General features: G+C 38.2%; 1 protein-coding gene across 1 annotated transcript in view; it reads left to right on the top strand.

Moving 5' to 3' along the window:
• TAFA1 (TAFA chemokine like family member 1) overlaps window positions 1-12,839 on the top strand; it is a 513,193-nt gene that overhangs the window by 341,883 nt on the left and 158,471 nt on the right. The gene's annotated exons all lie outside the window — the stretch shown is intronic.

The raw sequence follows: 12,839 nt of genomic DNA, 5'->3' as shown, positions 1-12,839 counted from the left end.
ATGTTCCTTTTAGACATAGCTGAGTAGTACATTTGCCACGGCCCTCACGACTTCCTATGAAACTCCCAACCCTCTTGCCTTGATTCATTAGCAATGCTTTTCTGGCCTCTGTAGAATTTGGAGTCTTACAACCAGCTTAAGGGATGTAAAATGAATCATGCATATGCAGAAATATTGGTATATAAATAGCAAACAGTATTTTAAAACTCTAGTCAGTCAAAATATGGATGATGGCAAGACTGCAGTTAAGAAGAAGTTTATTTGTACTCAGTGATTAATTGGCTTTGTTTGATAGAGCAATCCTTTATAAACTGTGGATGTACTCTCTGATCTAGAAATGCTGAGAGTTTAATGTTGTGCACAAATTTGGAAAACCAGAAAGCTGAGCTTTATGTTATTTAGAATAAGAGCTAGGTGCTATTTTTATTTAAATAGTTTAAACCAGTGTTTGTAATCAAATGACAGGACAGAGCTTCTCAAAGCCTGGCCCCTGGACTATTGGCTTCAGGATTATGAAGGGTGGGAGGGTTGCTAGTTTATAAGTGGATAGGAGCTGAAGATTCCTAGGCCCACCATAGATTTCCTAAATCAACCTTCCAGGATCTGCATTTTTAAAAGTTTCCAAAGTATTTCCTTGTTTCCTGTGTGTGGCTGAGTTTGCAAAACTGCTCCTATAAAACAAATGTAGGTATTGTACTTCCTGTTTGTTTATTGAATGTAATTAAAACTACTTTTTAACAAAAAAGCAGCAGGATGCTTCTCAGAACAAAGTCAATTACACATAAGAACATTTATTCCAGATATAATTAAGGACTGATGAAGAGTTGCTTATCTGTGGCAGGAAGATCTCTGTGCTGGGCCTTCTCAGAACTAGCTGTGTAGCCTTGGGTCAGCCCCTTAACCTCTCTGGCCTCACTAGTCTAAACTGAGGGCAGAAATGAGGGCTTTGCTAAATGACCACTGAGACCCTGTGTAGCTGGAACACTAAATTTAAAATTGTATAAAAGAAATGCTGTGCTGGAGCATATGGTGCCTGTCATATTTTGCTAGTGAGTCAGAAGAAAATTACTCCTTCTTAATAGGTGCCTCATCAGGGCTGCTCACACTTGGCTGCACAATGACATCACACAGGAGCTTTTAAATACTGATGTTCAGGCTGTTCTCCAGATCAACTAAATCCAACTCACTGGACAGGGGACCCAGGCAGCACTGTTTCTTGTTAAATCTCCCCAGGCAGTTTTAAGGTACAGCCAAAGGTCTTAAATATAAAGCCAGAAGGTTATTTGATTACAAGAGTCACCTGGGGTGCTTTTAAGGAGCCAACCCCAGTCCTGGATATTCTATTCCATTGAACGAGGATTGGGTCCTGGAAATCTGTTTTAACTAAGTAATGGACGTGATTGTCATGGTCAAGTGAATGTGGGGAAAGACCACTCAAAGAGTTGCTTAGCATATCAAGCAGAGTTCAGTGTGGGAGAGAAAACTGCTCAGTGTATTAGAGAATGAGGGATGTATAATAGGAGTACGACTACACAGTTGTGGAAGGAATTGGAGAAGTGAGAGTTGGTAAGATCTGGAAGATCTGAGAAAAGTCACTAACCAGCTCCCACCCTAGTGAAGGTGGACAGGAAAGGAGCTTGCGTGGGAATATGGAAAGACAGACGCCTCTACCACTGGCTGAGATGCCCATGGAAGTAAGGGTGTTGTCCCAGAGTCTGATTGTGGACCTGGGGTCAGTGATGATCAGTGGAGTCAGCAGGGGTGAGGGAGCCCACATCTGTCTTTGAATACCTCTAACTTCGATGGCTTCAGAAGCTCGCTTGCACTTCTGTTCCGACCAACTCTGACTCAGAGTCCAAAGGCAAAGGAGAACTTGGAAAACGTAATTCCAAGTTAGCCAAATTGGCACTATAGTAAACCACTTGGAAACCCACTTAGGAAATAACTTCTTTGTCACTCTAAGCCCATTCCTTTTCACAAATGAGGTTACTGCCTCATCACTTCTTAAATTGTGCCCAGAGGAGAATAAAAGCTCACTGCACATGTCTGTTGCTCTCCTCTGCTGGAATCAAGCCATTTATCTCTGGCTCTGAGCCTTCTCCTGCTTTAGGCAATTCACCTAAGCCCTTGCTCCTTGGACACAGGAGAAGCCTATATTCTAAAGTCTTCTCTATTCTCTGGGAGTCACACTGGCAAGAAGGATTTGCATGCAAGTGTCTCTGTTTCTTAATTCAAGGCACACATCCTATTAACCATTTAGACCTGATCCTGGCCTTATAGTTTTACATGGGTGGTGCAACCATGTAATGTGACTATTGTGGTACGAGTGCTATAATAGTAATTCTCATTTGGCAGTTTGAAAATTTCTTGACGCTGTAATGGAATGAGTGTTTCTGAATTGGGTTTATGGATAAGTACTTCGTTTTGTATTCATAACCGCTGTTTGCTGCATAATCTGACTTTTCATGCAGCAGTGGCTACAGGGAAGGAGAGAACAATACAAGGAAAACTCTAAATATTCAGGAAAAGGTAGTAGGGAGAAAAATCAAGCCTCAGGCAGAGAGCAGGCGAGGAAGTCTGGTGGGGAAGAAAGAAAAGGGAGCAGCTTCAACTTATAACAAGAGCAACAACATTTCAGTCACATAATGTCTTACCATGTGAAGTATAATACTTCATGAGTGAAATGTATAAAGCTTGATTTATTCCGGTGTGGAGGGAAAAAAGAGTACGTTCTATTACAATTCCGTAATTAATCAGGCTTGGCCCAAGCAGTACAAAATGGAGATTCTAGACAAAACACTGCAGCTAATTCTTGAGACTTTAAGCGAAGTATTTTTTATGTCTGGGCCTCTGCTTCCTCATCATTAAATGTGACACTTGGACTGGATTAGCAGCCTGACGGCTGCATACGTATTAAGTGACCCTCAAGTTTTGGCCACAGGGTCTTTTTTCTTCAACTTATTTAAAAACTTAACTCCAGACTTAATTCAAATTTCCTTTGTTTTTCTACCATTGTGCTTTATCCCAAGATCTAGTCTAGGATACTGTTAGGTAGTTAGAATAGGGAAAAGGAGTCCAGAATGGCGGTGGACAAAAGATAAGGAAGAGAAAAGCCCACAAAAATAGAACAAAGGAAGGTCAGAAAACTGGAGTGAGAACCTCAGGTAGAACAAACAACACTCCTGGCTAACCCAATTTACATAGGGCAGGCCCAGGGAGGGGTGGGGTGGGGGAACCATATAAAGAGAGGAGCCAAAGGGCTGGGGTCTCTCTCTCCCACTTGCTGGGGTGCTCTTCCCTTCACGTCTTTGGGTCGACATGCCCTCACACCTGGAGGATGGATTTTCCTGCTATTATCTAAATAAAATAGAGCTGTAATACGGAGCTGTAACACTGATTTGTCTAAGAGCTATAACACAGTCCGTTCGAGACCTGAGAGCTATCACACGGTCTGTCCAAGACCCGAGAGCTGTGACAGGCCGAGGGCTTTAATGTCCATCACTCCAAATCTTTGTTGTAATGAGACAGAACCGAGGAGAATACACTCACCTGACAATACTATAATGTGTTTAGTAGAAGGTGATTTTGTTTTAAAGTGAAATTGTCATTAAAATGAAATACTTCACATAAAAGATCTGGATTTCACACTTTCCTTGAAGGCTCAGGTGATCTGATGACAAGAGACCTGTGTACATAACTTGATACGTTTGACCATAGCAATGATAAGCTAAAGCTGAGTCACCACAGCCCCTTTTTACTTAATTTTTAAAATATTTATTCTTTTATTTTGGCTCTGCTAGGTCTTTGTAACATGCAGGATCTTTAGCTGTGATATGAGAACCAGTAGCCTCAACCTGACTGGGAATGGAACCTGGGCCCCCTGCATTGGGAGTGTGGAGTTTTAGCCACTGGTCCACCAGGGAAGTCTCACCACTGCTGCTTGAAACAGGACATGTGCCCTCCAGTTTGCCACAGTCCCCTCTATTCTCTATTGCCTGCTGGACAATAGACAGTAGCCATTACCATCACTTGGCACCTCCAATTATAGTACAATCCGGAGGCTATGGAGCATTCATTGCACTCATAACTCTGAAAAGTGAGAAATCAAAAGATAGCCTGACAGTGTATTTCCAGAGAAAGTGGACAAAAATGAATTTGAGAAAATAAAGATATATTTAAATAACCAACCCACTTCCCTCATTTACATAAGCTTCCTGGCCAATGTAGGTATTTTGCTTTGAAATCCCTGAGTAAGAGCAGCTTCTCTAGTTTCTTTCTTTGTGGCCATTTGAAAAAGTAGTCTTTGCAGTTAGGCCAGGGTTCTCAGGAAAACACAGATTCCTTTTAACTGAGACTAAAATGTTTCCTATTTAACCCTCTTACAGAACATAGGAGCTCAGAACTCAATCACTGATATGTGATTTCTGTGCCCTTTTAGATCCTTTAACTTGGGTCCTGAGAAACCAGACTGCAGTGTAGTGAAGACAGTGGGCTTTGAATTCAAAATTACCTAGTTTCAAACTATGAAACTTCCCTTTGCCTCACTTCCTTTTCTTAAAATTGGGCTAATGAATTGGACTTAGCCTTTACCATTGTTTTAGTAGATCAATGAGCTAAGCTATATAAAGGACTCAAAATAATGCAGGGCATGTATGAAGTGCTTTGGCCAGGGTAACAATTATTATCATCATTATGTCATCATCATACCTGGATGCTGAAACCCCATTAAAAAAATCCTGATCCCAGAATGTTTTGTAATTACGAAGATTTGTATATGGTGAAGAATGTTAGGACATACTAATGTTTTGTGAAATTGATTGAGCATATTTTATGTAGCTCCAGGAAAAAATCAGGACCAAGTATGTAAAAGTTAGAGGAAACAGATATTGGTTCAACATAATGAAGGCCTTTCTTATGTTCATAGATAGAAAGCAATTGAATGGGTTGTTTGTCAGGTGACCAACAACCCGTCACTTATGTTTAAGCAAAGACTGCAGGACTGTCTGCCAGGAATCTGTAGATCTCTTGTGTCCAAGTTGGTAGCCATGAGCTATGTGTGAGTATTTAAATTTTTTACTTAAAATTGAATACAATTCAAGATTTTTTATTAATTAAAAATTCAGCACCTCCATCTTACTAGCTACATTTCAAGTGCTAATAAAAATAGCCACGAATGGCTAGTGGCTACATTATTGGACAACACAGACATAGAACATTTCCATCATCACAGAAAGCTCCATTGTAGAGGCAGGTCCTGCATTGGATTTCTGAATTCGATGACTTGGGAAAGGTCAGTCCATGAAGTGTGGAAGAGGTATAAAGAAGGAACTGAGAGTCTGAGTAGTATAAAGTTTACTTATTCAAGTAAACAATTCCTTATTTTCACACACATGCATGGCCCCAGGCAAAGCACTGTCTGAGTCTCAGTTTCCCCAACTGTGTAATTAAAACTTGCCCCCGAGTGTGGTTATCAGTGCAAATGGAGAGAAGTCAAGCTCAGCGTTTGGCACAAACAGGAAACGCAGATGCTTGCCTTCTCTCTTTAGCTGAAGGGAAGGAATCATGGAGAGACTGTGATCTCAAATACAGCAAAGCAGCCACTTTGTGCCAGCCTCCCAGGGAGCAAGATGTTTCCAAAATCAATAGCTACCATCAGCGCACCCTTAACCATGTATCTCGTTCTGAGCTAAACTCCTTGCACACATTATCTTATTTAATTCCCACTACCACCCTGAGAGGTGGCTTCTCACATGGTCCTAGTCCTGAGAAAACTGAAGCTTCAAGTGATTATGTGATCTGCTGTGGCTGGATACAGTATTCAAATACAGATTTCTTTTTTTTTTTAATTTTATTGGAATTTAGTCGATTTACAATGTTGTATTGGCTTCAGACATACAACAAAATGATTCAGTTATACCATATACATATATCCACTCTCTTTCAGGTTTTTTTCTCATAGAAGTTATCACAGAATATTGAGTAGAGTTCCCTGTGCTATACAGTAGGTCCTTGCTGGGTCCTTATCTATCTTATTTATATAAATGTGTGTATATTCATTCCAAGCTCCTGATTTATCCCTCCTCCACTAAATGTGGATTCTTTTAACTCAAGATGATTGCAATGTGTAGCCATCAGTATATTAATACATAGATTCTTATATATGACAGAATCTATGTAAGAATGTTAATGTATCATCTCATTTAATCTTCTAGGTTTAATTTTATAGGTAATTGTTTAATTACCTATAGGTAATTAAACCTTTAATTTTATAGATAATTGTTTTCTGAAGGTGTAAATACCTTGTTTAACAAATCATATATAGGAACTGGTTCAGCTGGTATTTGGACCCAGTTCTATAGAACCAGATGTTTGACCACTGTGCTCCCAACGTAGCTTCCTTGTTTATAAGACAAATGAGAAAATCTTTAAGGATGATGTCCCTCTGAACTTTGTCATGCAAGAATAAAGAAGACAAGGATATCTCTCTCCATCCCAATGATACTGTAAGCTCTAAGTAGACTAGAATTATATCTATAATATTTGTTTCACCTAAGTCCCCCAGAACTGTACGGAACATACAGGAATTGAATAATTCTTCCTAAATAAAATCAGGTAAATCTTCAAAAAGAACAGATTTACCAAGAAACATTTCTTATTCAGCAATCTACTTTAGTGAAACCCTGTCCATCTTCATGAAGCAAAACAGCACTCATTGTATATATATTTGTGATCACTTTAATTGTTGATAGATGCCTGTCATCAAGGTAGAAAGGCCCTCCATTCTCAGAGAGGAAACTAGGCTTGGAGGAAAACTAGCAGAAAAACACCTCGCTGATATGGGACCCAATGGTACGTTTTTTGGATTTATTTTATTGTTGTTTAATTCTTTAAAAAACTGCGATGATGTTTGTTTACTTTTAGGCAATCTTTACCCCTTCTGTTGTGAAGAGAGATCTCTCTAGGCTAGTCAGTGTAAGTTTCTCTGCTAAACCAGCCATGTAGAAAACTCCAATGAACTAAACAATTGGTTAGTTAAAGAAGTATTATTGAGACTGAACACAGGGGGATAAAATGGCTGTTGGCAATTGCATTCTGTCTAAGCATTCTGATTTTTGTTTGTTGTGCAAAAGGCTGCCTGAGGGTGGGATGACCAGGCATTTTTATATCTCTGCTGGGGGTGCAAATGTCCCTGGAACATGTGAATTTCAATTACATTTGTTCTCAGTCTCAGAAAATTATGAGGAAGATGTTCCATTTTATTTTTTATTTTGAATCTTTGATATTGAAGAGAAGATTTTTCTTTGAAAGATGATAGAATGATATCAGATGATGAGAAACTTCAAGTATTACACAAATGCTTAGATATACTTTACATATTGGTCTGTGTGCTTTGTTGCTTTTAAAAATAAAAGTATTATGTATTTGTTAAATAGACTGTCTTATCAATAGATTGTTTCGGTGATATTTTCAGGGATCCAGGCTTGAACAAAACTGTTTATTCTTATTTTGGTAGTAAAAATATATCTGTATTGAATTCTACTCTAAGAATTATTATTAACAGGTATGTATATTTTTAAACATTTTTTCTATGCTTATATGAACTCTCTGTATATATAATTTTGAGTTGTTTTTACAAAAAAAAGGAATTATTCTAGTTCTATATCTTAAACTGCACTGCTTTCAAATCCTAAATGTCTTTTCATGTCTTCTTTCTGAGCTAGTTATACTATTCACAATTACAATGCCCAAAATAGCCAGTAATTACTGAGGACATACCATATGTCAGATTCTGTACTAAGATATTTAGATCAGTTATCTCATTAACATTTCACTAAATCTGAGGCATTTTCCAAGTTTTATCATTATCTCTGTTCTACAAGCAGGGAAACTGAAGCTTAGAGGCACAGAGTAAGTAGCTCAAGGAGCCATGAACCAATGGACTTCATCAGCCACAATAGGATATGACTTACATTTTATAAGGTTGAATATTATCCCATCCTATGAAGGTCTCCTTGTTGCCCCATGACTTGCACTGACCCCATTACTGTCCTGATCACCCTCATGTCCCACCCCGTAAATCTCTAGTCTACTCCATTCCTCAGTCGATGCGGTCAGCCACACCCTCAGCTGCAGTTACAGTTACTGCTGATGAATGACTGCTATTCTTTTTTCAGAATAAAACTCATAACCTTCAGCATTATAAGCCTGGCATACTGGCATATGCTAGTGATAATGTTATGATTCTTAGATATAGATGTAAAAACTTCCAGTAGCATTATGGAAAAGATAAGAATCCTTACCTTGTTATTTTAATCATTGGTACCCACTGAGTGCTTTGAAATGAATTTCTACTTTCAACCCTCAGTCTATGTTTAATCCTGCTTAAGGCAGAAGTTGCTTTAACATATGGAATTCATTGGGTATCCAGTATAACTGGGTCTCACCACCCCCAAATCTATTTCTTGCAGGAATCCAGTCAACAGCATAAATTTAGTGCCCAATGCACCATTGCCTACTCTTGGACCAAATATGTATCTGTTATGGGACCCTTCTCCATGAAGATATCTCCTTTTTATTGTTTAAACATGATGCATATATGTGAAATTCTCCCTATATGTTCTGTGGCAAAAGGCAAATATTCTTAAAATTATGTTTATCCAAAATTGCCAAAGAAATTCAGATAGTTCTTGGGTTGGCCACTGTGGTAAGTAGAATAATGCACCCCCACACACACCAATTTACACCTCCTAATCCTAAAAACTTGCATACATTACCTTAAATGACAAAGGGAAACTAAGGTTACAGACAGAATTAAGGTTGCTAACCAACTGACTAGCATAGGGAGATTATCCTGGATATTCTGGGTGGTCCCAAAGTAATCATTAGAGTCCTTAAAAATGGAAAAGAGAGGCAGAAAAGAAAAGATGAGAGTAACGTGATGTGAGGAAGATTCAATCTGTGGTTGCTGGCTTTGACGGTAGAAGCATGAGGGCCTCAGCTAAGGAATAAGGCAGCCTCCAAAAGCTGGGAAAGAGAAGGAAACAGATTCTCCTCTAGCGGCTTCAGTAAGGAACACAGTCCTTCCAACCCCTCGACTTTAGCCCAGTAAGACCATGTTAGACTTCTGAACTTCACAACTGTCAGATAATAAATTTATGTTGTTTTAAACACTTAAATTTGTGGTAATTCACTACATCAGCAATAGGAAAGTAATACAGCCTGCAAATACTCCTTAGATTACCAGGCCGTGGCTAGACCTAAATTTTATTTCTACTGTCAAAGCAGAGGACATTTTCCATCATAGGAACAAATTTTCTATTTTTGTAATGAGCCATTTTGTAGATTCCATTACTGAAGACCTTGAAATGAGATGGACTAACAAAACATGGATAACTGAAACAAGAAAATTTGTCTTTGCTTCCTTATGAAATCTTATATCTAGAGGGTCTGTGGCTGTTCATTCTTGTTGGTAGTTGAGTATGATTTTTAGATCCCAACATGTTTATATTTATCAGAATTCAATCCAGGCCCCTATATTATTCACAGCTATGATTGCATATTGATACAGATGCCCCTGCTTGAACAATATGAGTAAATAACCAACTCCAGTGGCTCTTCAATTCCATGCCTCTCAACATTAAATGACATGGAGATTTGGCAGAGAATGTTTATTCAACAGATCCTCATAGAAATCTCTAATATTCAGAGAATCCTGACTGCAGCACTAGGAACACCACTTTGGAAAAAGCACTTTTATAAATGCAAAGTTTGTATGGTTAACAATTTAAATGCTTAGTAGAACATGGATGCCTCTCCTTTCTGTAAGGTTGTTTGCCTAGTTACAGTCAATATACATGACATGATAGACATCATGGAGTTCCTGCATTACTTGTTGGAGTAACTCACTCATGCTTTCCTCCCAGAAGAGGATGCCAACTCCCTTTGTGCTACACACACACTAAGAGAGAAAAGGGTTTGCGGTAGAAGGAAAAAGGCAAAATTCACCTGATTTGTTCCTCAGCAGCTACGCCATCTCGTGTGGATTTTTTAAATCACAACTGTTCCCTCAGTAGGTTGAAAATATCACATTGGTATCACTAATATTTTTATAGTTAGTCATTTGAAATACTGCCTGTACACATAAGTATGACATATGCTACTATTTAAATTCACAGCTTGGCCTCATATGAAGACAAAACAATGCTAGAATCCCTGACTCATATGGAAATGCTTACATTTGATGCTAAAACAGAAATCACTGTACTATATATACATTAGCGTTTTGACAACATATTGCAACCCTGGAAAAAGTAGTATAGTACTCCAATGAAAGCTAAATGTTATTCATAACAGTTATTATTCCTTGAATATTAGAAAGGCCTAAATAGAGGCTTTTAAATCAATAACTTTAATGTCCAGAAGATATAAGTTTCTGGTCTTTCTTATTGTGATGATGGATTAAAGTGTGGCAAAATTTTCTGCTAAAAAAAATAATAAGATAAAATACAGTTTTGCTGAAAACTTGAGTTAGCACTGACACTTGAAGAATGACCTCACAATAGTCTTCAAGTATTTAAATAACTACAGGAGAGTAACCACTAGTTACCTCCAATAAGCACTGAGCAAAAATAAACAGGTTTAATTGTAGCACATCAGGCTTGGGTAAGACACAAGAAAAAGAGTAAAAGAACCAATATTTCCTGAGTAGAAATGATTTGTTACCTTTTATTTTGGATGACTTTGCACAATTACTTCATTTATTTGTGATACAAAATATCTGTGAGTTGTGTCTTTTTATTCTCATTTTACATGGGAAACTTGGTCTCTGAGAGAATCATGAATTTTTCACAGAGATAGTGAGTTAAGAGTTGTCTCAATCCAAAATAAGTTTGAACTAAATCTTATAAGGTAGATAATATTGTCCCCACTTAATAGAGGAGTAAACCAATCCACAGAGATGCCAAGTGACTTTTTTAGTCTCATAGCTAGTGCATGGAAACATAGCATACTCTTGACCACTAAATTATTAATAAATTGTCCTAGCTAGAGCAAGGCAAAGAAATCCTTGCCACTTATCATGTCATCAGAAAAGGGAAGTTGAAGGAAACGTGTTAAAAAAAAAAAGTCATGACAATTAATATACATTTCATAGCCTAGATACTGTGATTGACTCAAGGGGCACGTCTCCAAAATTTCAAAAAATAACTTACAAAATGACAAGATGAGAAACTTAAAGAACAATTTGGATCAAAGAATTAAAGAGGGTAAGAGTCTTCCTGAGTGACACAGTAGTAAAGAATCTACCTGCCAATGCAGGAGACACAAGAGACGTGGGTTCAATCCCTGGGTGGGGAAGATCCCCTGGAGGAGGAAATGGCAACCCACTCCAGCATTCTTGCCTGGAAAATTCCATGGACAGAGGGGCCTCGTGGGCTACAGTCCATGGGGTTGTGAAGAGACAGGCACAAATGAGCACTCACAGCACACAGTACAAGAATAACAAAGATAAGGATGTGTTTCAGAGGAAATGTATTTCTAGGGAAATGCTTTCCGCTTATGTTTTGGGCTTCCTGGTGGCTCAGACAACTGGTAAAGAGTCTGCCTGCAATGCAGGAGACCTGGGTTCGATCCCTGGGTTGTGAAGATCTCCTGGAGAAGGAAATGGCAACCTACTCCAGTATTCTTGCCTGGAGAATTCCATGAACAGAGGAGCCTGGTGGGCTACAGTCGATGGGGTCAAAAAAGCAACTAATACTCTTTACACATATAAATATAGAGGTATAAAAGTTTATAACCTATAAGCATACATGTTTGCGTGGAAACTTGGATACATACTTAAGAATATCATATACTATATATTCTTTAATATTCTATTGCAGTATGAATTTGGGGTGACATTAACTGAAGTAATATCAAAATAGCTCACACTGACATATTCTTTAATATGTGGCAGGCAATATTCTAAGAACTTCATGCGTGCTATGAGTGTTAAGCCACTACAGTCGTGTCCGACTCTTCGCAACCCCAAGGACAGTAACCCTCCAGGTTCCTCTGTCCGTGGGACTCTCCAGGCAAGAATACTGGAAAGCGTTGCCATTTCCTTCTCCAGGGGATCTTCCTGATCCAGAGATTAAATCTGGGTCTCCCACATTGCAGGCAGATTCTTTACCACCTGAGCCAGTATAGTGTCAACATCACTATTGTCTGTTATAATTTTTTAAGTCAAGAACCTCATATATGTTCATTTTCATATTGACTTTTAAAACTTTACAGTAACCCTATGAGGTAAATAATTCTATCCTCATATTATATTTTGTAAGTCTTAAGCACAGAGAATTAATTTATCAAAAGTAACATAGAAAGAGCCAGGGCAGGGATCTAAACCCAGACATCTAGCTGTGGAGTGTCTGCTACATATAATTTTTATTTTGGATGACCATCAGTCTGTCTAAGAAGGAGCATATGTTCTTAACCTTGGTCATAAAGCTGAAAAAGCCCTTTATTGAGGGTGGGAATGAGAAAATAATAATAATTGTAATAATTTCTGTTGTAGCATCTAATGTATCCTAAGCAAGCACTATACTTAAAACTTCATATACATTGTTTTATGAATTGATCAGTAAAGTATGCTTAGATCCATTTTACAGATGGGTAAAACTGAAATTCTATTCTAAGATCCTCAGTAACTTTCCTAAGATTGCACAAGTAGTGGTGATAGATCCAGACTCTAATGTAGGTCTGTCTTATTGCAAAGTTCCTTTTCTGGAAACTATTTGCTGCTTCTTATGGAATTAGTATTGGCGTTCAGAAGATTTGAGAGCCAACAGTTATAGTTTCTA

This window comes from Muntiacus reevesi, chromosome 4 (assembly GCF_963930625.1).
Source record: "Muntiacus reevesi chromosome 4, mMunRee1.1, whole genome shotgun sequence".
Classification (NCBI taxonomy): domain Eukaryota; kingdom Metazoa; phylum Chordata; class Mammalia; order Artiodactyla; family Cervidae; genus Muntiacus; species Muntiacus reevesi.
This window is presented reverse-complemented; position numbering and strand designations above follow the sequence as displayed.